Source organism: Lynx canadensis, chromosome B4, assembly GCF_007474595.2.
Source record: "Lynx canadensis isolate LIC74 chromosome B4, mLynCan4.pri.v2, whole genome shotgun sequence".
NCBI lineage: Eukaryota > Metazoa > Chordata > Mammalia > Carnivora > Felidae > Lynx > Lynx canadensis.
In genome coordinates this window covers 96,540,796-96,566,794 of record NC_044309.1, presented here as the reverse complement: position 1 = coordinate 96,566,794, position 25,999 = coordinate 96,540,796, and positions in this window count along the sequence as shown.

Genomic DNA, 25,999 nt, shown 5'->3' with positions numbered 1-25,999 from the left:
ACTCCTTTATTTGGCTGCTGAACTCCTGGCATGAGGAGCCCAAAATGACTGCGTAGCAGCTTTAGTTTAAAATTTAGTTGCACATTTACTGTGTCCTTGGCTGTAGCTTTCACCCTACTTCACACCCTACTCAGGCACCAAGATATTTAGTCCCTTAAGAACCTAAGTGCAGGTACAGAAAGCACAAATCCTCTGGGTAAATAGGAGTCATGAGGAGTTGAAGACTTTCTACTTCCACTGTTTGTTTCGTAGACCAAACAGTGGTCTACGAAAGACCTACGTAGAGCCTGCTTCGATCCTCTCTCTCTCTTTCTCTCTCTTCCCCTCTTCCACTTGTGCATGCTCTCTCTCTCTCTCTCTCAAAAATAGATAAACATAAAAATTAAAAGATCAGCAAATCATGACCTGTCAATACCATGGTCAAATGCCCCTTGTGAAACCTCCTTAATCTCAGAGTGAATCCTTAGTCCTAGGTGATGGTATGTGGGTATCCCTTGACAATAAATCAGACAGTCTGTGAGCCCTTGGACAATTCTGCTAGCTGAGACACTATTGGTAGTGATACATATGAATCTCAGTAAAGATGAACTGCTGTCAATATAATCAACTAGTCAACAAGTCCTAAAAACATGATGCCACATGGAGGGTTTAATGTTAAGTTCTGTGGCTGACTGGCCGGATATTCAGTGGTAGATCGTCCTTGCTGAAAGAGAATTCATGCTATTAGGCTCATAGAGAGCCATTATCCCAGCCAACATACCTTCTCTGTTCATGAGCTAGTCATGAAGTACTAACATGGAAAAACAGAGGCTGACTAACATATACTAGACAAATAATTCTGCCTATGTGGTTTGAGTGCTTCTCTGAAATTGATACTCTGTAGTAAGAATTGTCATAAAGTTGTCATAAAACAAAAAAAGACCCACAAACATTTGTACCACTCCCACATGTGTCCATCAGCATGCCTCTTCCCCATAGCCTCTGGTCTCCAGCATTCTGCTCTTACACTTTCTGTTCAGGGATAGAACAACCTGCAAAGATACTCACTTCCAAGAGTTTTTGTGTCTTGAGACACTTCCTTCTTCACGTAAAGCTGATGACAAGGGATATTGAATGAAGTTCTGTTCACTAGGACAGTTTTTCCATCACTAATATCTTTCAGGACCACCCCAAGTGATAGTAGTGTGGCAGATTTCCTTTCTTCATTTGCACCAACATATCAAGCAATCCATCCATGATTCAGGCCCAATGGTTTTGCAGCTCCAAATGGTTTTATAGCTCCATTTGCTGGCCTTAAGCAGTTCTCAAAGAGGATGTACTCATAAGTTTAGAAAGAGTTCCTGTGGGGTACCTTGGTGACTCAGTCGGTTGAGCATCTGACTCTTGATTTTGGCTCAGGTCATGATGTCACAGTTGTGAGATCAAGCCCTGAGTTGGGCTCTGAACTGGGTGTGGAGTCTACTTAAGTTTCTCTCTCTCCCTCTTCTTCTGCCCCCACCCTGCTCATTCATGATCTCTCTGAAGGAAGGAAGGAAGGAAAGAAAGAAAGAAAGAAAGAAAGAAAGAAAGAAAGAAAGAAAGAAAGAAAGAAGAGTTACTGCTACAATGGTAGGTGACAGAATCTCTGGTCAAGAAACAAATGTGAGGTCCAGGGACCAGAGAAATGACTACACTGCACGTCTATAAAGTGGACATGGACTGACTTCACTTATAACGTGGCCTCTATATATCCCCTTCTATAAGGTGGCCAGTTGAGGTTTAGGTCTTCTGGTTTGAGTGTCAGCTCAGAACCTGTATCTAAGTGCTCTCCAAAGATCTGAGTATTTCTCCTTTCCCCCATGTATGTCATTATATTAAAAGGAAAGGAATCAGAGAAAGGCTATTGAATGTGCCTTCTATGTATATTCCTTCTTCCATCTCTTCAGTCAATAACCCAGAGCCTGGAAACTATCTAGGGTCCAGAAACAAGAATTGTGGTTTTCCATCACTAAGGCTGCCATCAATCTCCTTCTCACTTGCTCGTTCTTGACCTTCTTTGATTATGTAGGTCAGGGTCAGCAAACTTTTTCTGTAAAGTGCTGTGTAGTAAATATTTTATGGCTTTGCAGGCCATGCAGTCTCTATTGCACCTACTTGACTTTGCCACTATAGCACAAAGTAGCCATAAACAATAAGTAAACAAATGGATGCGGTTATGTTCCATAGGCGAATGACTGTCTTTGACCTACAGGTTGTAGTTTGCTGACCATGAGACAGGGTCATTAGTAGCCAACCATCTATCTTATTCATAACAGATCTATGGTCTATAAGCTAACGTAGATCTCCCAAAGTAGTCCTCTACATGCCATTCTGACCTTGATGCCCATCATAATTATATCTACTCTTCTGCTGATGGTTAAGTGCTGCCACCATATATCAAATATGCCATAATTTTATTATCTATATTGACCCCAGAGAGATGAGTTCTATACAAGCATTTTCTATCAACAGAAACCTACATAGACAATCACCATTATATTCCTCATCCATGCTGGTGCCCTTCTTAATAGTGAATTCCTTACCACTTTGGTGAAAAAAATGTGTTCTCTGAGCCCTTCCAGAAAACATAGTCAGATGGTAATTTTTTCAAGACTTACAAAGTAAATTCATTCTTTTTTTTTTTTTATAAATTTTTTTTCAACGTTTTTTATTTATTTTTGGGACAGAGAGAGACAGAGCATGAATGGGGGAGGGGCAGAGAGAGAGGGAGACACAGAATCGGAAACAGGCTCCAGGCTCCGAGCCATCAGCCCAGAGCCTGACGCGGGGCTCGAACTCACGGACCGCGAGATCGTGACCTGGCTGAAGTCGGACGCTTAACCGACTGCGCCACCCAGGCGCCCCCAAAGTAAATTCATTCTAACATGCTCGGTTTTCTGAATCTTTTACCACTTGTGCAATACTTTGCTAAGACAGTTCTAAAAAGTTTGCTTTGTTTACTCTAATCTATCATTCCAAGCTTCAAAGAGTCATGCCAACAAAATGATAGGACCAGCTTATAACCCTATTTCCATACTGTTAAATCCTGAGTTATGAGAGACTACCTCCATTATCATTGTGTATACTACCCTGTCTTATGTTCCACCTTCCGACCTATACTCCTGGTACAGCATTTTAAGACTCATCCTGAGCCAAGTTATCCCATTATCTGGTAGTATAATTTAACCAGATCCTACTGCTCTTTTGGTAAGTCACCCCTTTCCTCCTCATCAGTTACAGTACAGATGGTCCCAGACCTATGATGGCTCAGCTCACAATTTTTTGACTCTACAATGGTGCAAAAGTAATACACATTCAGTAGAAACTGTATTTCACATTTTAAATTTCAATCTTTTCCCAGGTAAGGATATGCCATAGGATACTCTCCCAGAGGCAGTGAGCCTCAGCTCCCAGTCAGCCATGCAATCATGCTGGTAAACAACTGATACTGTTACAACACTTCTGTACCATACAACCATTATGTTTCTCAGTACAATATTAAATTACATGATATGTTCAACATTTTATTATAAAATATGCTTTGTGTTAAATGTTTTGCCCAACTGTAAGCTAATGTAAGTGTTCTGAGCGCATTTAAGGTAGGTTAGGCTAAGCTATGATGTTCATCAGTACAGTATCTTCAACTTATAATGGGTTTATTGGGACATAAACACATTGAGGAAGATATATTCTTCACTACTTCAGCCAAGCTGAGACAGGTCTATTGATTGGTCTAAAGGGAAGCAGGGAAAGATCCTGAGGAATGTATGCGTGCAAGCAAAGAGAGGCTTTCTCCTTTTGCTAAGAAAGTGTGGAACTACTGCTGACCTAGAGCAACCGTGGAAATATGGGAAATCAAGCGTCTCAACTTTGTTTACCCAAATATATTCATCCAGCTCTAAGGGTCCCACTCCTTCCCTCTCAGGTCTTGACTTTGATGTAAGAAGGTGAAATAACAGTGCCACTCTGAAAATCAGGTTTTGGACCTGATTTTTAGCAGATTCTATCCCTTTAGCTTTAAGATTTGAGATTATCTTTATTATAACCCCGGAGACCCTCTGGCGTTTGTACAATCCCTTTCTTATATGGTAGCTGACCTGAGCCTTTCATATTCTTCCTTCAGGATTTCTATGGAAGCTAGCCATAGCAAATCAACACCAGGATTCATATAATGATTATTTTCCTCATGTCTCACAAGGGCTAGAGCTATGACATAAGCCAATGCATCCCCTACCACTTGTGTCTCATCACAATTTGTCACAGGTAAGAGCTTTAGTAATTGTGATATTAGGCACATTGAGGTATGCATCCATCCACTACCAAGCTATAAAGCAATTCTCAGGAGTTTGCTTACCCCAGGTCACTTTCTTCCCTCCATAAGGTTTATGACAAGGTGGACTGAATGAAGTTCTTCCCATTAGGAGGGTTTTCTCTCACGGCTGTCTTGCAGAGCTACCTCTCAGTGGTAGTAGTGTAGCAACAGTTCTTTTCCCACTTATGCCAACATATTAAGCACACCATCCCTGACCCAGGCCAAGGTGTTTGCTCCTCCATTAACTAGCCCTAAGAAGCCATCACTGTGAGTTTATGGAGAGTTGGTGATGGCGTTCTTCTGACTAACTGATTAGCTCTTCAATTCCAGAATCTCACATTAAGAGGTAAACTTCTGGGACTACTTCTCAACAAACGTACCCTACGTACCCTAAGGAAAGAATCTGAGGGCAAGCAGCTTGAGAGTTATTCCCAAAAAGCACTGGCAGTGGAAAAAGGAGGTAAGACAAATGAGGAAAGGAAGACAAATAAAGAGTGTGTTATCGAGTCACTTGGGTGGCTCAGTTGGTTGAACATCTGACTCTTGATTTCAGCTCAGGTCATGATCTCAGGGTTGTGAGATCAAGTTCCGCATTGGGCTCCATGCTGAGCATGGAGCTTGCTTAAGATTCTCTCTCTCTTTCTGCCTCTCGCTCTACCTCTGACCCCCCTCCCCTGCTCTCTCTGTCTCTCTAAAATGATGAGTATGTTATTGATATGGGAATTAAAATGCAATCTTGCTAGAGAACTCTTGGAGACAATGTAAAACATGTCTCTAAATTACTCTTCCCAAAGGGGAGGAAAACTGAACTATTTATCTTCAAACTTCATTCCATCCTTGGCCAAGGATTGCTCCTGGAGTAGTACCTCCCCCGGTACTTCCAGAAGCCCTGAATGTAAATGGAGAATCCCTGAGACTTAAAGTGGCAGGAACCTGAAGTCGGACACTGTGGCATGTGCCAGCACAGTGAGTGATAAGGGGATATGGGCATGGCGTTAATTCTATATGCTGCATACAGTATAGCTGATGGGAAGTGAGGAAGTTATGGGCACAGGAGAAATTTTATCTCTTAGAATAAAAAGCTAAGATATTATTACCTAGACACTCCTATATGCCATGGCTTAAAAGAGATAGCTTGTTTTCCTCTCATGTCACAAAGTTCCTAGTCAATAAATGGTTCTTCTCCATGCAGTCATTCAGAAGCCAAGGATATGACAGTTCTGCAATATTAAATATATAGCATCCAAGGCCATACTGAAAATCACCTTCTCAGCCAGGGAAAGGGGAAGAGAAGAGAGAGCAGAGATTTTCTCATAAGCAACTGTAGCTGACATAAGCAACCTGAAGCTAACAGACATCATTTCCACTTATGTGATATGAGCAAAATCTTTGTCACGTGGTAGTACTTAGCAGCAAATCTGTCTGGCAATTGTTCATAGCTGGGAAACCACAAAACCTTTTTTACCATGAAAGAAAAGGAGAATAGATTTTACGGTCGTTTCTCTCTCAGAAGGTAAGAGTACTTGAGGAGATTCTAAATACTGATTGAAGTTCATGAAAATTAGAAAGCGTTATAAATATATAATTCAAAATTACAAAATAATCAATATGACTATCAAAAATGAGGGGAAAAGGAAGATTGTATGTTAGTTCTATTTTTAATTTTTTGAGTAAACTCCATACTGTTTTCCATAGTGGCTGCACCAACTTACATTCCCACCAACAGTGCAGGAAGGATTCCTTTTCTCCATGGCCTCACCAACCCTTGTTTTCTCTTGCCTTTTTGACAAGAGCCATTCTGACACGTCAGGTAATACCTCATTATGATTTTGATTTGCATTTCCCTGATGATTAGTAATGTTGAGCACCTTTTCTTGTCCCAGTTGGCTATTTGTATGTCTTCTCTGAAAAAATTCATTTTCAGTTCCTTTGCCTATTTTTAAATCAGATTATATTTTGTTATTGAGTTATACGAGGTTTTTAAAATATATTTTGGATATTAACCACTTCTCAGATACATGCTTTGCAAATATTTTCTCCCATCCAGAAGTTGTTTTTTCATTTTGTTGATTGTTTTATTTTCTCCTTCTCCTCCTCCTCCTCCACTTCCTCCTCCTCCTCCTTTTTTCCTTCTTCTTCTTCTTCTTCTTCTTCTTCTTCTTCTTCTTCACAGTCCCACTTCTGGGTGTATATCCAAAAAAAATGAAAATAGGATATCAAAAAGATATCTGCACTTCCATGTTCATAGTGGTGTTATTCATAATAGCCAAGATATGGCAACATCTGTCAACTGATGAATAGATAAAGAAGGTGTGGTGTCTACATACAATGGAATATAACTCAGCCATGAGAAAGAAGGAAATCTTACTAACTGAGGCAACATGGATGGACCTTGAAGGCATCATGCTGAGTGTGATAATTCAGAAAGAAAAATACAAGATGAACAAGATGTATAAGTTCTGGGGATCTAACACACAAAATTGTGATTATAGTTAACAATACTGTATTCTATACTTGAAAATTGCTGAAAGAACATCTTAAATGATATCATCACAAAAAAGAATGGCAATTATGTGATGTGATGGAGTTAGCTAACATCATGATAGCAATCATATTGCACTATATATGTTTCAAATCAATATTTTGTACACTTTAAACTTACACAGTGTTATATGTCAATTACATCTCCATAAAGTTAAAAAGATATAAAGTACTTTTCCTGTTGACAGTTAAAAAAAAGACGAGAAGAAAGAGAATCAATATAAATAAGCCAAATACTCATGTTTCGTGAAAGGGAGTTGATAGTGATGGCCCAAAGATAATAATAGAAGTTCACTCATAATTTAGTGGCTTGAAGGAACCACCAAGGGAATTTTAAACAAACAAAAATGTTTTTAAAATAGATGCTTTTAGATAGGAGTATAGGAAAGGGAGGGTAAAATTTAATTTTTACCACTGCTTTAAATACAATTAAAATGCATTTTGAAAATATAAACAATGTAGTAGGTCTTGACTGATTGATCTAAAATAATTTCTAAAATATGTTATTAACTGGTAAAAGCAAAGTACATAATAATTTATTTAATGCAATCCTATTAGTGTAAATAAGAGAGAATTTATACAAACACACACACATCCAAAATAAACAGAATAGGCTTGCTTAGGCTTACAAATAATTTTAGAAAGCTACATAAAAGATTTTCATAATGGTTATCATCAACAAGTGAAATTGCTGGCCAGAAGTTTGGATTCAAAAAGGAAATATTTCAACTTTTATGATTTTTTTAAAACTACTTCAATTCATTACTTTTGTTTATATAAATTTTAAAAATACTCTTACAGGAAAAAGAAGCCCATGAGGCCAAAGAGTCAAGCACTCTTAACCACATTTTCTAGCCATGTAACTTAAGCTGTGAACTATTCAAATTCTTCAGTGTTCACTGCAGCCATCTGTCTCTCATCGGTTGGAATCACTGAGTTATAACACTACAGAGTTGCATTAATATGGGCGAAGAAAAGTACTCGCCTACCTCACATTTCCCATCAGTGCTATCTGAGTGACTTCCATCCACTGAGAACAAGACAGTTCTAAGTTAGCATGCATTCATTCATCCATTTACCAATTCATCCATCTCCTTAAAATTTCAAGTCAGAAGCAGCAACAAAATCATTAGAAGCAGCTGATGAAAACATCACGATGGTGATGGATGGTGGAAAGAGAATTTCTGTAGACAGTGATGTTTCTGCACAGGTATTTGCATTATTTAGGGAGACTCTGCCAGCTCTGGCCAGAGTTGGAAGAGGGTCTTAGTCTTTGTCCAAAAGGTTTACTCTTTTTTATCACAATACCTTTAGAAATAATAGCGCCCTGGGGATAAATATTACAGAGAAGAGTTTTTATTAATAATAATTCCTTCTCTAAAGCACTTTAATGAATGTGATTATTTAAGTATGGCAGATGTCCTGATGCATCTGCTCACATGTACCCACTTTGCACATACAAAGAGCAATAATGACCACTTTTAGTGTAATATGCATTCATGAGTTATGTTTTGAACATAAGGTAAAATTTCCATTCCCACATAATGAAACTTTTTATGATGTAATTATTTTTACTTTTCAGCTGGCTGGATTCACTTTTTTTCTTCAAAAGTGATCAAATGTGCCATATAGTTGATGCACTTAGGTCCCTGTGGCCATTTAAAACATCACTCGGATTCTACCTTTGCCTGATGCTTCTGATCACGCGGATGCATTTCAGGTTGCTCTTTGAGATATTTATTTAACTCTTTTAAAAGCCTGGCGTTGGCTGAATTCCCACTCTATCCCTAGAGTGATAGGATAGGCTTGCTGCTGAGTGGGGTTGTGCATTCTGTTAAAACGAGACCACAGTTGCAAAGTTCCACTCTTAACTATCAGGGTGATGGAGGACAAAGGAGAACACAGGGGAAAACAAAACAAAACAAAACAAAACACAAAAAAACAGCAAACGTGCCTAAAATTAAAATGGCAGGAGGTGATTCAGAGGGCCATCCAATCTGAGGCTATCAGAGGCAGACATCAGAGTAGAAGTATGGAGAAAGAAGAGTCTAGACCTAGCTAAGTACAAGAAAAAGAAAATTGGACAAAAAGGCCAAAAGCGGTCTTAAGCAATTGCCTAAAATAGGAGTCAGTCTGCTATCTGCGACAATATCTACCCAGGTAGAATCACTGTGTGCAGCTCTTCAGCTTGTACAGTGCATGAAAATAGCAGAGGATGCAAGTGGGGACTACCCCTTCAGGTCTCATTTGTGCAAAGGCTCTGTATAGGCTAGTGGGGTTGGGCTCAAGTTAAGCAGCCAAGCATTCACTTAGGTGCATTATGGCTTTTAGACACATCCCCTTCTCTAACCTCTAACAACCTGTCCTCAGTCAAACAGCAAGTGCATAAAAATACACAACACCTTAGACAAACAAGAGCAACATTGAAAGAAATGAGGCAAAAGGTGGAAGACAAATCTAAGGTTGCAGAACAAAGAGTGGATACCACCTTGAATATGACTCAGGATTTTTGGTGGCTACTTTCCCACACAATAAAAAAACATGACCAGGTGCGTAATATTTGAGTCAGAACCCATGCCAATGAAACAATACAACATTTATTCCTCTGTTTTTTTAATGATGGGATTGCATCATTTAACCTCTACAAATATGTATTGAGTTCCTACTGTATATGTTCCAGGGGGTATTCCAGAAGATGCTATGGCTTTTGCTCTCATGGAGTTTATTATCCAGTAGGCAAAAATTCAGTAATCCCACTGAGATAGGCTTTCCAGTCAAAAAAAAATTAAAAAGAATGTCTTGGAAACATTTAACAGTGGAAGCTGGCTGGAAAGAAAGGGTGTGCTGGTATAGGCCGCCCAGCTTCTTTGCAGGAGTAGGTGACATTTCATGGAGGGACATAAAGACATCTCATTATATATAAAATTAGTGCATAGCTCTTAAATTTTAGACAATTTAATAAGATAACCAATGCCCCATGGAAATTTGAAAAGTGTTTGGATACTCCAAATTTCAATTGACGGTAAGAAATCTAATTACAGCCACTAGGGAGGGATCACTTTCTTATGAAAATAGAAAAATGGTTTCATAGAGGGACAAGGAGCTGAGAGGCAATTCTGCTTCATTCCAACTTTCCAATATTCTGTATAAAGAAGCCCATCTTCTTCCCACCATCTCTAGATTCCACAAGATGTGGATTTGAATCCCATCACTTTACTGGTCACTGGACTCTTCCTGCAAGAGTCATCATCTGTGAAAAATGGGAACAAATAATACTCGTCAACAGTGAAGAATTAGATGAGAAAATTAAAAAAAAATGTGTAGCTCAAAATGAACTATGTGCTCTTAAAAATAAAATGAATTATATCCTTATTCAGGAGTATTTCTTTTGATATAATTTAGAGGAAAAACTGGCCATAGCCATCACCAGTGCAGAGACAAGAAAACTTGAGGTTCCTTATTGTCTGAGACTTCTACCTAGCCACAGGACCAGTGCTCCCCACTTCTCCCTTTGCCCTGTGGGGCCAGGAGAAATTAATTAATTCTGTTAATGTATAGTTCAAGTCTGAGCTGTCAATTTGTAAGACAAAAGGGAGAGTGGAAATATGACCTGCAGGTTAACATTATATTGCTGCCACAACAAATTACCAAAAGTTTGGCTCTTTCAAACAACACCCATTTGTTATATAAATTGTCTGTGGGGCAGAAATCCAAGCACAGTGTGGTTCTGGGGGTTCTCTGCTTAGCTTCACAAGGAAGAAATCAAGGTGCTGGGGAGGAGTTTCCATAAGCTCATCCAGGTTATTAGACTATTTTCTTGTGGAAAATATAATTATTTGGTTATTTCCTTGTGGTTGTAAGCATGAGGTATCTGTTTCCTTGCTGACTGCCACCCCAGAGCCTCTCTCAGTTACCTGAGACCATGTGCATTCCTCCTCACATCATCCTTTCCATCTCCACACCAGCAATGGGGTATTGATTTCTTTTTACCCTTGAAGAGCTCTGACTTCCCCTTCTGCTTCCAGCTGGAGGTAGTTCTGTGCTCCTAAAGCTGATGTGATCAGACTGAGTCCACCTAGGTAACCTGTTTAAGGACCCTAAACTTAATTCATCAGGAAAGTAAATAATATAGTCACAGTTTCTGAAGGATTAGGGTATGGGCATCTTCGGGAGGCCATTATTCTGTCCAAGTCAGTTTGGTTTCACTATGGGAGCCAAAGGAAATGGTTTAGCTATGAAAGAAGGGGAAGAGGAGACACATGATTAAAAATGACTGACTCAGGTCATCTGGGTGGCTCGGTTGGTTGAGCGTCTCTTTATTTCGGCTCAGGTGATCCCAGGGTTGTGGGATCAAGCCCCACATCAGGCTCCATCCTGAGCATGGAGCCTGTCTGCTTAAGATTCTCTCTCTCTCTCTCTCTCTCTCTCTCTTTCTCTCCAACTGCCCCTCTCCCTGCTTGTGCACTCTCTCTTTCTCTTTCTCTAAAAGAAAAAAAAAAGAAAGAAAGAAAAAAGAAAGAAAGAAAGAAAGAAAGAACTGACAGTGATTGGATATAAAGAAGCAAATCTGTTGGGGTTTTTTTCTGTTTAGCAGGGTGTTTGCAGTTTGTTTTGTTTTTAGCTTGAATTTGAATGTCTTTAAGGACATCACACATATACTTATGAGTTCTGTATTTTCCAGCATTCTTCATGGTCTGACTCTGCTCTGCTTCACACAATTATCTTACATCCCTTGCCTCTGAAAGCATCTGTGCCTGTAAAGTCTACTCACCTGCAAAGTGAGGTCCACGGGAGACAAATGAAGAACATAGAAGCAGGGCATATGGGGGTCAAGCATGTATTTGGTTAGGGGAAGATAGAGCATCATAATTCCAGCCATCCCATCCCATGAGGATCTGAGGGGTGCTAGCAGACTATCCTGTGTAGAGTATTCTCCAAAACAGCCAACCAAAAGATGGCCCCTATCTTCAGTGATTCTATCATCAATTCCCCTGATACTGTTCTCTTCTAGAAAGGAATTAGGAGAATACCTAATATATATACCTAGTATATAGCAGAGGCTCAGGAAATGGTGGTTAGCTCCACTAACCTGTCTCTCTTTCCATAAATTCCTTCCTTAGTTACAGTAAAATGTCTACAGAGGAAGATCTGTGTGCTTGGCATCTGTCACACTGACAAATTCATAATATGAATAATTTCACAAGAAGCAGTACAGTGACCCAACAGTTAGGGGCACAGGTTCTGGAACCAAGCTGCCGAGATCCACACCTTAGCCCTACCATTTATCAACTGCATCCAACTTGGGGAATTATGTAACTTCTCTGTGTTTCGCTTTCCTCACCCACTACTGTAATGGAACCCACCAGTGTAATGGGAAAACATAAGGTTTTTATGAGGATCAAATAAAGAGATTATGAGATATATGGTAGTTATTCAATATATACTGAATATTATTACTGTTAAAGCATCTTAATAGTTTTTTATATCTGTGATTTTTTTAAAGCCTGGGTAATGTATTTGTGAAACATAAAAATGTTCTAGAATTCTGTTTTAGATTGTAAAAATGTACTGGCTTCTCACTAGGGGCTCAGTATTCCTGGTGGATATACAAGTAAACTGATCTTTCAGGAAGTAGTCTCAGTGGGGAGGAGGGAACAGGGGTAGGACAATAGATCTGAATGTGTGTGGAGAGGTGGAGATATATTTGACAGAGATAATACAACTTTGTGGCATTTGTACCTTAGCCAGAGGTAGATTTTCATGAAGCTAATGAAGCTTAAACTCTGGGAAAGTTCACAATACAGTTCTTTCCCAAATGTTGGGAGGTAACTCAGCAATGTGTGAATCCGTTTTGTGCTGGCAATTTTGTGATTATTTTCTTTCTTTTTTCCTCCCAGCTTTACTGAGGTATAACTGACAAAAATGTGAGGTATTTGAAGTGTGCAACCTGATGGTTTGTTATATGTATACATTATGGAAGGACTCCCCCCATCGAGTATTTACCCTTTCTGTGTGTGTGAGAGAACACGTAAGTTCTATTCTCTCAGTAAAATTCGTTGTACAGTAACTCCTTCATAATCATTGCCGCATTATCTTCAAGGGCAGGGACCATTTATTTTCTTTATTGTAACTTCTAAACATACCACATTTCTAGCATATTGTATGTTTCAATAAATTTTTAGTGTAGAAATGATTCATGGAATGAAATAAATGAAGAGAGATTAAAACACCGTTGCATAGAGGTTACTCCTTATGCGTAAGCCTTGCCCTCCCAAGAAATATTTCAGTAAGTGTGTCACTGACAAGTGTCATGTCTTTTCTTGCTGTATTAGTCTCTTGAGTACTTATCACAGTACAGAGCACATTGTAAATACCTCTTAATTGATTAAATATTGTCAACAAGGGCAATCTAAAACACACTCCATTTAACTTCTCTGATAGAAAAGCTAGAGAGTGCCACAGAGAAGAAAATAGGGACAAATAAAAACCAGCTTCTACCCAGAAGGTAGAGGATTGGCCTCCTTCCTTAATATCTTTAAAAAAAAACACTGATTGCCCAGTTTAGGGAAGAGTATGTCTGTGATAAGAAGCCCATAGCTGTTTTTATCTTGTAGCAAAAGCCAGTTGGAGTCATTAGATCCTTTCATAGATTAATCTAATTCAGGATTTTATCTTCCCGTGCCTTGGAAATACATAATTGTTTGCATTTATATTGATTTCAAAGTATATAGTTCTGGGTTCTGCACACAATATATGTTGGCATAATTTGTATATTCTAATTGCAGAAAATTATAAGTAAAACTTTAAGAATAATTTTTAGAATATTAATGTAGAATATTTCTAAGCCCAATGTAAGTTTTAAAAAGTGAGAGTTGGTGTTCTTTATAGCTCTTCTAATACACTCATAATCGATATTTTTTTCAAAAGCTAAAATGCTTTCTCTTAAACACCCATATATTACCACTGAAAGAGCATGGAAGAAAAAGATCAAGCCAAGAAAAATACGATCAGGGTTTATAGAGGTACATGCCAAATATAATCATTGGAAGTATTTAAGTATGTTTCTATGTAAACATATTCTGAAAGAAATGCATTTTGTCATTTACTTCTCTAAAGCCTGGCACTTAATGAAATCTAAGATTACAAGCATAAAATTAGCATAGCATTATTGTAAATTAGGATAGCAAAGATATGGGCAGCATCACATTATGAGATGCCATTAGAGAAAAATGGGTTTCCACCTCCAGGAAATATTGAGCATTCTCTCTCTTACATTGAAATGAGAAGTAATCATTATCAATATATATTTTTTGGAACCACAAGTATATTATTTGCCAAACTTCCTTTCCTCCAAATGAAGACTGGGCAAATCACTGCAGTGAAAATCACCTTGAACTGATGAGAGATTACATGCCCTCCGTCTGCGGTAGTAATAATAATCGCAGCTACCATTTACCGACTGTTAATTCTATGCCAATAACTTTGTATACATTATTTTAAAATCCACACTACAGCTCTAACACCCAGGCATTATTATTTCCCTTTCTCCAGTTGATTTAACAGAGGCTAAGAAAGTTTACGTTGTTCAGAGATACAGGGTTGGCTAGGAAGGTTCAGAGTCAGGAATCAATCTGAAGTTCCAGCCTGGTTTCCATCCACTGGGTCATATTTACTCTGGGGAGAAATCTCGAATCCCCTAGGCTTCTATCAACTCTGTCGTCGGGAAGATTTCTTTCCTCATAACTTTCCATTTCCTCTGTAAGTCTATTTCTTCCAATTCTGCCCCCTGAGGAGAACAGCTGGTCAGTGCCCTTCTAATAACATTAACTGATTCACTGAGTAATTGAGTAATTTTTCTTATGAGAGATTTTTAAGCCCTAGAGAACCAAGTATTTACTCACTGAAGGAAAAATACCTACATTGAACCAATCCAAGAAGAATGTTCCTTAGCATCAAGTTTCTCCTATATTTTCAGCATGTGGGGGTTGAAAAAAAAAAGTAGACAATGTAAAAAAGCAAAGTTATTTTCTTCACTTTTTCCCTCTTAACTATGATCTAGAACTTGCTGACTACAGACAGAAAAGTTGATGGAAAATCAAAAAATATTAAGAAAATACCCACGCAAACATTTTTAGTGTTTACATCCCAAACCAAATTGTCAAAAATTGCTTAAAGTATTATAAAAAATATTCACTATAATATTATCTGGTTTTAGATGAGGCTCCTCTCCTCAAATTTATCATCCAATAATCACTTTGCAATTATTCTTATTTCATGAATATTTTTGCTGGTTCTTTCCATGAGCTCTCTCATCAGACTCATTTAATGCCTCACTATGGTTTTACTCATTAATCTCTGCCTCTCCTTTGAAAAATAATCTGTGTTTAATGGCCACCTTATGTAATATGCAACAAGGCAGGATTCTCCCATACATTTCAAAAAGGGCAGCACAGAAATGTGCCAACAGACTTACCTTTGCATCAAAATCCCATTTATTCAATTACCAATCTGGGGGATTTTAGAACCTTATTGTAACTTTTTTTCCCATAGTGACTCCAGGGATTAGAATTCTGAATCATTCTGCTATTTCTCAAGGTATTACCAACATCAGCAGAAAGATAAATGGCATTATAAATTAAAATAAAATATAAATTTTAAAATACATTTAAATCACTAAATGCATACAGCAGGACAGTTCTTTGGTTCTCTCAAGGTATTAAGACATGACTGCAGCTTCTAACATTTACCAGACCTGGTAATGAATTCAGAAGGTAAGATTTTTTTTTTTGTATAAGCATCCTTCTGAGTTCTACCTGAACCAGAGTGGCTAGGCTGAATAATTCATGATAAATTATCTCTAAAATAAAAGTAACCAAAAATTAATATGTTAGAGAGGAGATAAAGAAGAAATTAATCTCTTTGGTGAATGAGTGAATGAATGAATAAATGACTATTGAAGTAATTGGTTTAGTTAGTTATTATTCCAATCTGTACTTTCCTCCCTTGTCCCTTCCCTGAAATTTCCAGAAAATAGTAAGACCACAAAACATAAAGGATAATCCTTCAGAAGTTAATGCACTTTCCTTACTTCTGTTTTTCAGTTCAGTGTATTGATCTTCTATGTATATTGAACTAATGTGAAAATTGGTGCTGATGTCAGGAAAATCTGAGTGTCAACCTTTCTTTTAATATTTCTTGAGTGTACACAAAACATCTATGAATGAAAGTTTCCTACTAGGAAAAAGAAGATAATAGTACATACTATTCAGGAGTCTTGGGAGGATTAAATGATACAATGTATATAAAAGCTTAGTACATAGAATTAATTCAATTATGGATAATGTCCATTACAATGGGCCCCTCTAGGCTTGGTGTCCATTGCAAATTTAGAGTAAAATAATATCCTAGGTATTTGTCATCATAGTTCAGAAATATGACTACCAACCTTTCTTGAGTTCAATTCTTAAGAGTAATAAGATGCATTTGTTCTTGAATTACTCCTCATTCTTCTTTATCAAACCACACATGCATCAGCAAATCCTGCTCATTTAACCTTTTTGAAGTATCCTGGATCCAATACCTCCTTATTGAGACAGGGAAACCAAAGGGACTCAATGAGGGGGAAAGTTATTGCAGTTGTTTTTTCCTTTCCTTATTTGGCTTCCATTCTCAGTAGGACCTGCACCCAGCCCCACTCTACACATGCCTCAAAATGAAAATAGTGTATGTCCTCCGTGTAAGGGTCACAGTTAATGATTTCTCTAGAATAGATAGTATCTAAAGAAAGACCAGATGACAATGACCGAATGAAGCTATCATACACATATTCCAGACCACCAACACTAGAAATATCAATGCCAAGACCCCAGCTTTAGGAAATAAGGGACTTGTGATGAACACCTGGACCTTGTCCTTGTTCTGACCAGTTCCTGGATGCCTGAGAGGACATGTGCACCAGACCACATTGTCAATAAAAACTCCAGACCCCAAACAAAAATGAAACGTACTCCTTTCCTTTCTGAGTCTCCTGGAGACTCAGTCTACCTGTATCTGCTCTGTCTTCAATAAATTCTTTCATCTCCTGCAGACTCACATTTGATTTCCAAACTGTGTGAATCAATGGACCCTCTTGGCTGGTCCTACAAGACCCCCTCTGGGTCCTTGGACCCAGCCTGCCAGCATCATCATGACCACCACTAATACCAATCTGGCTGTCGCCATCATCTCTCACATGAATTGCCATGGCATCCTGTATTCATTTCTTAGAGCTTCCGTAAAAGATAGTGCCACAAGCTGAGTGGTTGAAAACAGCAGAAACTTATTCTCTCATGTTATAGAGGTTTAAATTCCTAAATTAATGTGCCATCAGGGCCATACTCCATCTTTAGGAGAGGATCTAGATTCTTGCCTCTTCCTACCTTCTGGTGGTTGCTGGTATTCCTTGAATCATGCAACATAAGTCCAATATCTATCTCTGTCATCTTATGGCCTCCTCCCTATGTATGTCCAAATTAGCTTCTTCTTATAAAGACACCAGGCATTATATTAAACCATTCTAATCCAGTATGACTTCATTCTAACTTGATTAAATCTGCAAAGACTCTTTCCAAATTATATCATATTCATAGGTATCAGGGGTAGGGGGTAAGGACTTCAACATATCTTTTGTGGGGACACAATTCAACCCATAAGACTTCCTGCATTGTCTCTTTGCTTTACCTTTGACACCTTTAAACTATTTACCTCATCACAGCCAGGATGTTTCTCATGTCAGATCATGTCCCACCTTTGTTCAAACTCTCCAGTGATGCTCTGTTTCTTTTGAAAAGAAAGAAAGAAGAAAAAGAAGAAAGAAAGATGAAAGAAAGAAAGAAAGAAAGAACTGAAAAAAGACAAAAAGATTCATCTTGGTCTCCCCATACCTGCCCATCTACACCCACTCTGGAGCCATTCCTCAATACTCCTCTCCCTGGGACTCATTCCGTTCCAACTCCTGCCTCAGGGTCTTTACACATAGTATTCCATTTATATCATATATCATGATTCCACGTGTCAAGGGAGCTCCCTTCAATTCCCATAGCTTCATGATATACACCCTTTCTTCCTTCAAATTTCTGCTGAAATATCACCTTAACAGAGACCTTTCCTGATAACCCCATAGAAATTAGTACTATACATTGATTAACATTAGTATACTGGTTTGTATTTCTTCATTGATAGCACTTGTCTCTAAAGGCCATATTATATATTTATTTGTCTAATATCCAGTTCTAACCACACATACACACACACAAACTAGAACGTAGGCTCCAAGAAAGCAGGGACTTTGTTTTATTTATTCCTGTACCTCTTGTGCCTAGAACGGTGTCCAACAAATTATAGAATATCTAAAAGTAAGGCAAGGAACTTTCCCATAGAAAGGCAAGTTGCTTTTTTTGGAAATATGGTTGATTTTGACCAGTTTGACATTTTTCATCTAAGAAATTCATATCAGCATTGCTGATGGCCTTATATATTTTTAGTTCTTTGAATTCCCTTGAATATCTTATAACATCTTACTAGTTCCCTCATTAATTATCTTTTAACAATATCCACATTGATAAGTTTTCTGGAAAGGAATGGGGATGTGAACTGAGTTTGACAGTGTAGATATGTACTGGAAGAGAAGGGGGCACAAGACATGGGGGACTTACAAGTGAAGAAAGCAACAGAGATTTATGTGTAATCCCTGGTAACTCATAATTTTCAAAAAGGTAAAATCATGACTCTCATAAAAATCTAAAATGAACAAATCAATAATTTTATTTAGCTCATTAATGAATGTGGAAACTAGCAAAATGAAAAAAAAAAACAAAAACAAAACGCAATAGAGTCTTAATTTTCATAAACCCAGCTCTCTGCTGCCACCAAGACTGTTTGCATTGCTATGGACAGGAAATACCATTGATGCATAATTTGAGTTGCATTGTCATCTGCCCTCTAAATGTCCATCTTTATCTCCATAAAAGTGCAAAATACACCAGCCAAAAACAATCAAAGATATACAACCCATAAAAAAAAAAATTCCTGAAGAGTACCCTAGATAACATCCAGCATTCTTTTGAAAGGGCATCTAGTGATCCTTTCCAAAAATCAGGATTTTTCTAAAATTAGCAAGCAGGTTATGTTAAGTACAGAGGCTCACATGTTTCTGAGAGAGATGAATATTTGTTTAGTGAAATGAAGGGGTAGTCCGGCTGGTGAAAGATGTTATTACAAGACAAGTTGGGATTTTATGTAACAACTTATGAAAAATTACTCTAAATGTTTTAGCAGAGGAGTGACTTGAAAACACTTTGAAAAGAATCATTTTAGCAGAGGTGTGTAGGAGGTGGAGGGGAGGCAGGGAGAAGAAAGGAAGCAAGGAGGTACACTTAGAAATGTTCTGTGGGAATTCATCCCCCACTTAGGCCTGGGCCATGCAAAAGGACCCAGGTAAGATTGAAAGATCTCTGAGTTTGGGGATGGAGAAAATAACCAGTCGAATTGTTTAGGGGAGAGAAAGTTTCCTTGGAATTCTTCGGAAGATATCTGATTGTGGAAGTCTTTATATTTTTATTTTATTACTATTTTTAATGTTTATTTTTGAGAGAGAGACATAGCGTGAGCAGACAAGGGACAGAGAAAGAGGGAGACAGAATCCAAAGCAGGCTCCAAACTCTGAGCTATCAGCACAGAGCCCTATGCAGGGCTTGAATTCTCAGATCGTGATTTACTGACCTGAGCTGAAGTTGGACACTTAACCAACTGAGCCACCCAAGGCACACTGATATTTAAAAAATGTGCACATGTTAACATTTGACAGTTTATTTTTCTGCATGTCTATTACTCTCTGACAACATGCTAATAAGTTGACTTTTCTTTTGTATTCAAAATATTGCATTCACCTTTTATTTGAGCCTTGGACTTTGTGGTTTTCTTACCTAACACATTTTATCCCTAAAATGTTTTCCTTCCCTATCATGTGAGAAAGGCATACATCTATAAAATATTCAAGTGTATCTACTCCACTTCTGTAAAAGTATTTGTGATATCCTTTCCATGATGGATGCAATTTAGATGTCAACTCTAGTGCAATTTATTAATATAATTTCACTAATACTTATTTAATACCTTATTTAAATACAGTATTGAATGATAATTAAAACTCCTACAATATTTACAACAAGCTTAGAGAACTCTATCCTCTTTCTGAAAGATTTTCCCCCAGCTTTACTGAAATGTAATTGATATACAACATTGTGTAAGTTTAAGGTATACAAAATGATGATTTGATATGTGTATATATTGCAAAATGATTACAATAAGTCTATTTATGTGAGTTTTTTAATCAGTACTTCAATTATATTTTGTGTTTATGTGCTTTACTGGATTTTACCTGGTTTGCAAAAGAGAAGGAAAAGCATCATGTTTTTTCAATATTAGAAAACAAAACAAATCATTTGGGTCATTTAATCTACAGCAACACATGTTTAAAGTAGTTAGGTTACATCCTCACTTAAGGAAAACCAGATATCAGGGAACACCCATCATAACTGCAGGTGAACAACTGAAGTTCAAGCCATGCCTCTGATCTTCAACTTGAGAATGCTTCTTTGTCCACTTGGATTTTGTAGAAATTAAACAGTGGTATTTTAAGAAAATGCCCTTTTTGTAGCTTGACATATTCTAAACAAACATACACACTCTAAAAATGCACATCCAAAGTTAACCTTTTGAAAATTCAAACTGTACTGAGGACATCATAAATGATTCACCAGTGACAGACATATAGGTAATTTTTATGACCTGAGCCATGAATCGTTCTTTAGTTCTTGATTCAAGTGACTACTTTTCACTATATTGAGCCATGAGCTTCAAAAATAAACCTTCTGCTGATAAGGAGATTTACAGAGAACAAAAAAGCCTGAGTCAACTATTTATCTGGGACCAAATTCTGTGAACTAAGCTTAGTTCAAGCAAGAGGTTTTCTAAGCAGTTCATTTATTTTAATATGGTACAAGCACTTTGGACTTATACTGTAGCTTATGTTCACAGTGCACTGACAGAAGAGGAGGGGAAAGGCCTGGAGGTAACATTTCATGCATTCTTAGAGATAAGAATTGAGCACCTGCTTGAAGCAAAGCTCCATGCCAGATGCTCCAGAGATACACAGGTCTAGTCTGCAAGAAGCTTATCCCTATTATAGAGGGAATAAAACAAGTGCACAGATCATTATGTTATGACAAATTATAATATAAGACAGAATATTATAAATATTGTAGGAAGGATACAAATGTAAACTTTTTTAGAAATTACAAAGACAGATAAAGTACACTGGTTTTCTAGGGGAATGAAAAAGACTTCATGGTATTTGAATAGAATGGTGTTTCTCAAACACTTGCATGCATGAAAGATGCCTGTGGAGCTTGTTAAAATCTAGATTTCTGGACCATCCCTCGAGTTTCCGATTTATGCAGTTGGTCTGCATTTCTAACCAGCAACCCGGGTGACTGTGATAGAAATGGCCCAAGTAGTGGTTGTAGTAACACATGGTTAGAGCCTTAAAAGATAAATAGCATTGAGAAGGCCATGATGAAAGGAGAAAGTATTCACATTAAAGGAATGATAGAATAAATAAGGAGATAGAAAGGTTTGATGTACTATCTGATCTCTGTGGGGGATCAGAATGCTTTCTCCCACTCCAATTAACCTATTAAAATAACAATGGTTTTTGATGAGCAGTTCTAGAAAATAGAGAGACTTGGAGTTCAGCACTAAAATGGATTTACTATCTCCATCCCAAAAGCAACCCTAAATTGCCCAAAAGTTGATGAAGAGTATGCAAAGTATCAGTAAGAGGTCTCCACATGGTTAGGTGAGCTCATTTAAACAGCTACAGAACTCTTAAAGGAAAGGCATTACAAAGCATTCACGAAGGAGGTCAGCAAAGTTATGAACTCTTTTTGGAACAGCATGAGGATACTGGTTTTCCTTTGGGTGTGCTCTGAGTAACTGCTCTATTTTGCTGGTGCCAGGCTGGCTCAACTTGTCCCTACAATCAATGGCCAGTATTCATTCATAAACATGTGCCAACGATTGTCATAGTAGCACATCAACTGTGCTATTCCCATGGCCAACGGCCAGTGATCGGGAGTTTCCTATGTCCCGTGACTTTGAAGTCTTTTCGTTTGTTTTAATATTTATTTTTGAGAGAGAAAGAGAGAAGAGTGTGAGCAGGGGAGGGGCAGAGAAAGGGAGACATAGAATCCAAAGCAGGCTCCAGGCTCTGAGCTGTCAGCAGGGAGCCTGACGTGGGGCTCGAACTCACAAACCAGGAGATCGTGACCTGAGCCAAAGTCGGACGCTTAACCTACCAAGCCGCCCAGACACCCCTATGTCCTGTGTCTTTGGACATAAGCTCAGATTCCTTTATTCACATTTTACTCTCACATTCCTAATTTACCTATTGTCTGCCCTCACACAACATTCTGCTGGAGAAAATGTTCACAAAGTGGGGAGTTCCCCAGGTGAAATCTGTAACTGCTCCCCCCACCCCATAGAGGGCAAGGGGAGACTGGAGGAAAAGGCAGGTCACTCCGGAATTATCCGGGGAACTTACTTCCATGGCTTGTCTTGGGCAACTGGAAGACAAGGAGATTTCCACACCAGCCAGCCAAAATCCTCAAAGTTTATAGAGACCTTCACCAGGTTCAGTACCGTATTCAGTCCAGATGGTCTCAAAAGGCTGCATCCTTGAAACAGCTCCTAGTGTGAGAATGCGACGGGGGCATGCATTCCAAGGACAGAAGAGAAGGTGGGAAGCCTCTGATTGCCTGGGTTCAACTTGCAGGTCAACCAGCAGTCACGTCCTCTCCATGACCTCCTCCAAAAGAAAAGCAATCTAGTATTCCTTATCTGTATTGGCATATGGCTAAAGCAGTAGAGGTGGGGGTTAGGACTGGAGGAAAAACATTGTATGACTGTTTTTCCTCAAGCTCCAGCCCCACCCTCCACTAGGGTTCCTTTTTTTCAGTGCAATCATGATCTTGCAAGGAATTCCAAAGTTATAAATGGCATCATCTTCTTGGGTAGATTTATGTTTTGTGGTAATAAGGTAATACTGTGAATGTTTTCTATATGAAGATAATTTTAGAAGGCAGCATGCATGCAAAGTCAAGTGTATGTCAAGTTGAGGGAATATTAAATAGAAAATGCTCTTTGGTACCACGGAATTTTCATTAACGGTGGGAACTTCTCTTTACGGACACTTTATGGACACTTCAAAAAAAATTGTACTTCTTGGTTAGTTCAGTTCCTCAACTAAAATTTCTTTTTCCCTTGTGCATTTTGCAACCTTTTGGCAGCTTTATTGTTGAAAATCCAAGGTACATTCATAATTGCACCACAGTAACAGGCATTTATCATTGGCAAAGGTTCCCTACTGTAAATGAATTACTGTAATAGATGTGTCATGAAATAGCATCTTATTATCCCCCTCTTCTTCTACTTTCTCCACCAAGCAGGTCAAAGTCGATAACAAGTGTTACTCTAAAGTGATATTTTTGAGAAAATTAAAGGAATGGAGTGAGCTTTAAAGCTTTAGCTTTTCAATATTTTAAAATGATCAACACTTTTTATTCTAGTTCTGCTTCTAAATCCCCCAAAGCATTTCTTGCTCTGTGCTGTTTTTGCTCATACTGGAAAGCCATTGGTTTCTATACTGGCACTTAGGTTGTTCTCAATCAAGAAAATGTGATTGAGAATTTATTATATTTGAGGTTGCTGTCAAGAAATGGAAAAAGATATTATCTCTACCTTTGCAGAATGTATAATCTAGTTGGGAAATAAAACATATTGATATAAACTATCAAAGAAGTGTGAAATGGATGGTATAATCAGTAAGGACTATACACACTAAAAAAAGAGAATCTATTCAGAGTAGAGAGATTTCAAATTGACCCCCCCCAAATTTAACTGTGAATAAATCAATGTCTAATGTAAATTATAAGATTTCTAATTAGTTTTACTTAAGTTAGTTAGAAGACATCGAGAAAGAATAAAATCCACCCTACTTCTCTTCAAAAAACTTTTGTAAGATATGAGAGTAAAAACACTTCTTGGCTATGCAGTATGTTGATAGCTGCCATTTCGATGTATCTAAAGTAAGAAAAGTGAGCCTGGGTGGCTCAGTTGGTTAAGTGTCCAACTTTGGCTCAGGTCATGATCTCACGGTGCATGGGTTCGAGCTCGCGACAGGCTCTGTGCTGACAGCTCAGAGCCTTTAGCCTGCTTGGGATTCTGTGTCTCCCTCTCTCTCTCTGCCCCTCCCCGGCTCACGCTCTGTCTCTGTCTCTCTCTCTCTCAAAAATAAACATTAAAAAATAAAGTAGGAAAAATGAGGTTATCAGTAACATGGTAACATGATACTTTGTCATCTTTCATGAACCCCTAGAGGAGGTAGTGCATAGTCTATTAGAGAAGTTCTGCCCAAATAAGTCTTACAAAAATATAGACTAACCACTCGATCTACACATCTAATCAAGTGAGATACTAAGTATCAGATCTGCTGGCACAATGATTTCTGGTGAAAAAAAAAATTCCCATCTCATGATTTAAAAAGGGATAACGATGACATGCTCCTCATATATAGAGAGAAGTTATCCATTGTATTGATAAGGTCAGAATCCCCAATTCTCACACAACAAAGTTTAAGAATAAAAATATTATATTTACCTGAGATTTGGCTTGCCAGTATTCATACTTTGGGCCATTAATTAACCAAAAGCAATGTAGATCCAGTTATCTTTTTAAGGAAACTGCAAATTTAGGCATGACTAGAAGTATCATACCTAGAGAATGGCACATGATATTCTGCTTGATACTTGCAATTTGGCCAATCTGTACAAGGTCTATATTACCAAATCAAACTCTCAGGTGATGATCAATATTACAGTAAGATAAACATCTATAGTCAAAGCAAATGAAATGTTTACACACAAAATACAGACAAAAGCATTTGCCATCACTCAAATTATTCAAGTAACAAGAATGACTAGAAACTTGACACACAGGGACCCTTATTTTATTTTTTTTATATATTTTAAAGTTTATTTATTTATTTTTGAGAAATACAGAGATAGAAACAGAGAGAGAGAGGAAGAGAGATAATCCCAAGTAGGCTCCATACTGTCAGCTCAGAGCTCGACATGGGGCTCAAACTTGTGAAACCGTGAGAACATGACCTGAACCAAAACCAAGAGTCAGACACTGAACAAACTGAGCCACCCAGATGCCCCTTCAGGGACCCTTATCTTAAAACGAATTTGTAACAAACACACAGATGCTCATCTATACCTTTAACATTAGAGTTCTTATATTTTGTTACTAACCAGAAAAGGCAATGTGATTTTTTTTCTGGTTCCATTTATCCAAAGTTAGGTTTCGGTATTTCTTTTTGCCCTCAAGAGAATACCAGTTTCTATGTATCCAGAATCTTATCTGACAGTTCTAGAAACTCATGTCACTTTCTATTGAACCAAAAGTAATAATATCCCATTTCAGTCTAAATCTGTCTTCTAAATCACTAGGTACTTTTTCATATGCAACAAGATGAGAATTTTTAAACTAGCAAATTGAATAAATTGAGTCTAAAATATTGGAAAATGATTTTAATATGTAATGTGGGACTGTAATTTCAATTTTTTTTCTATGTGGAAATATGCTTGGTTAAAGGTTTCTTCCTCTGCTCTTAACTCTCCTCACCTTCCCTCTCCATCTACAACACACACACACACACACACGCACACGCACACACACGCACACATACACACACACACTTAAAACACCTGAATCTGTGGGATGCCTGAGTGGCTCAGTGGTTACGTGCCTGACTTCAACTCAGGTCATGATCTCCTGGTTTGTGAGTTCAAGACCCCCATCAGCCTCCCTGCTGTCAGCATGGAGCCTGCTTTGAATCCTGTGTCTCGTTCTCTTTCTGTCCCTTCCCATCTCTCTCTCTTTCTCAAAAAGAAACATCAAAACATCTATACTTGTGTTTCTTACATGAAACATTCCATTTATCTCAATTATTTTCACCCAAATATCAGT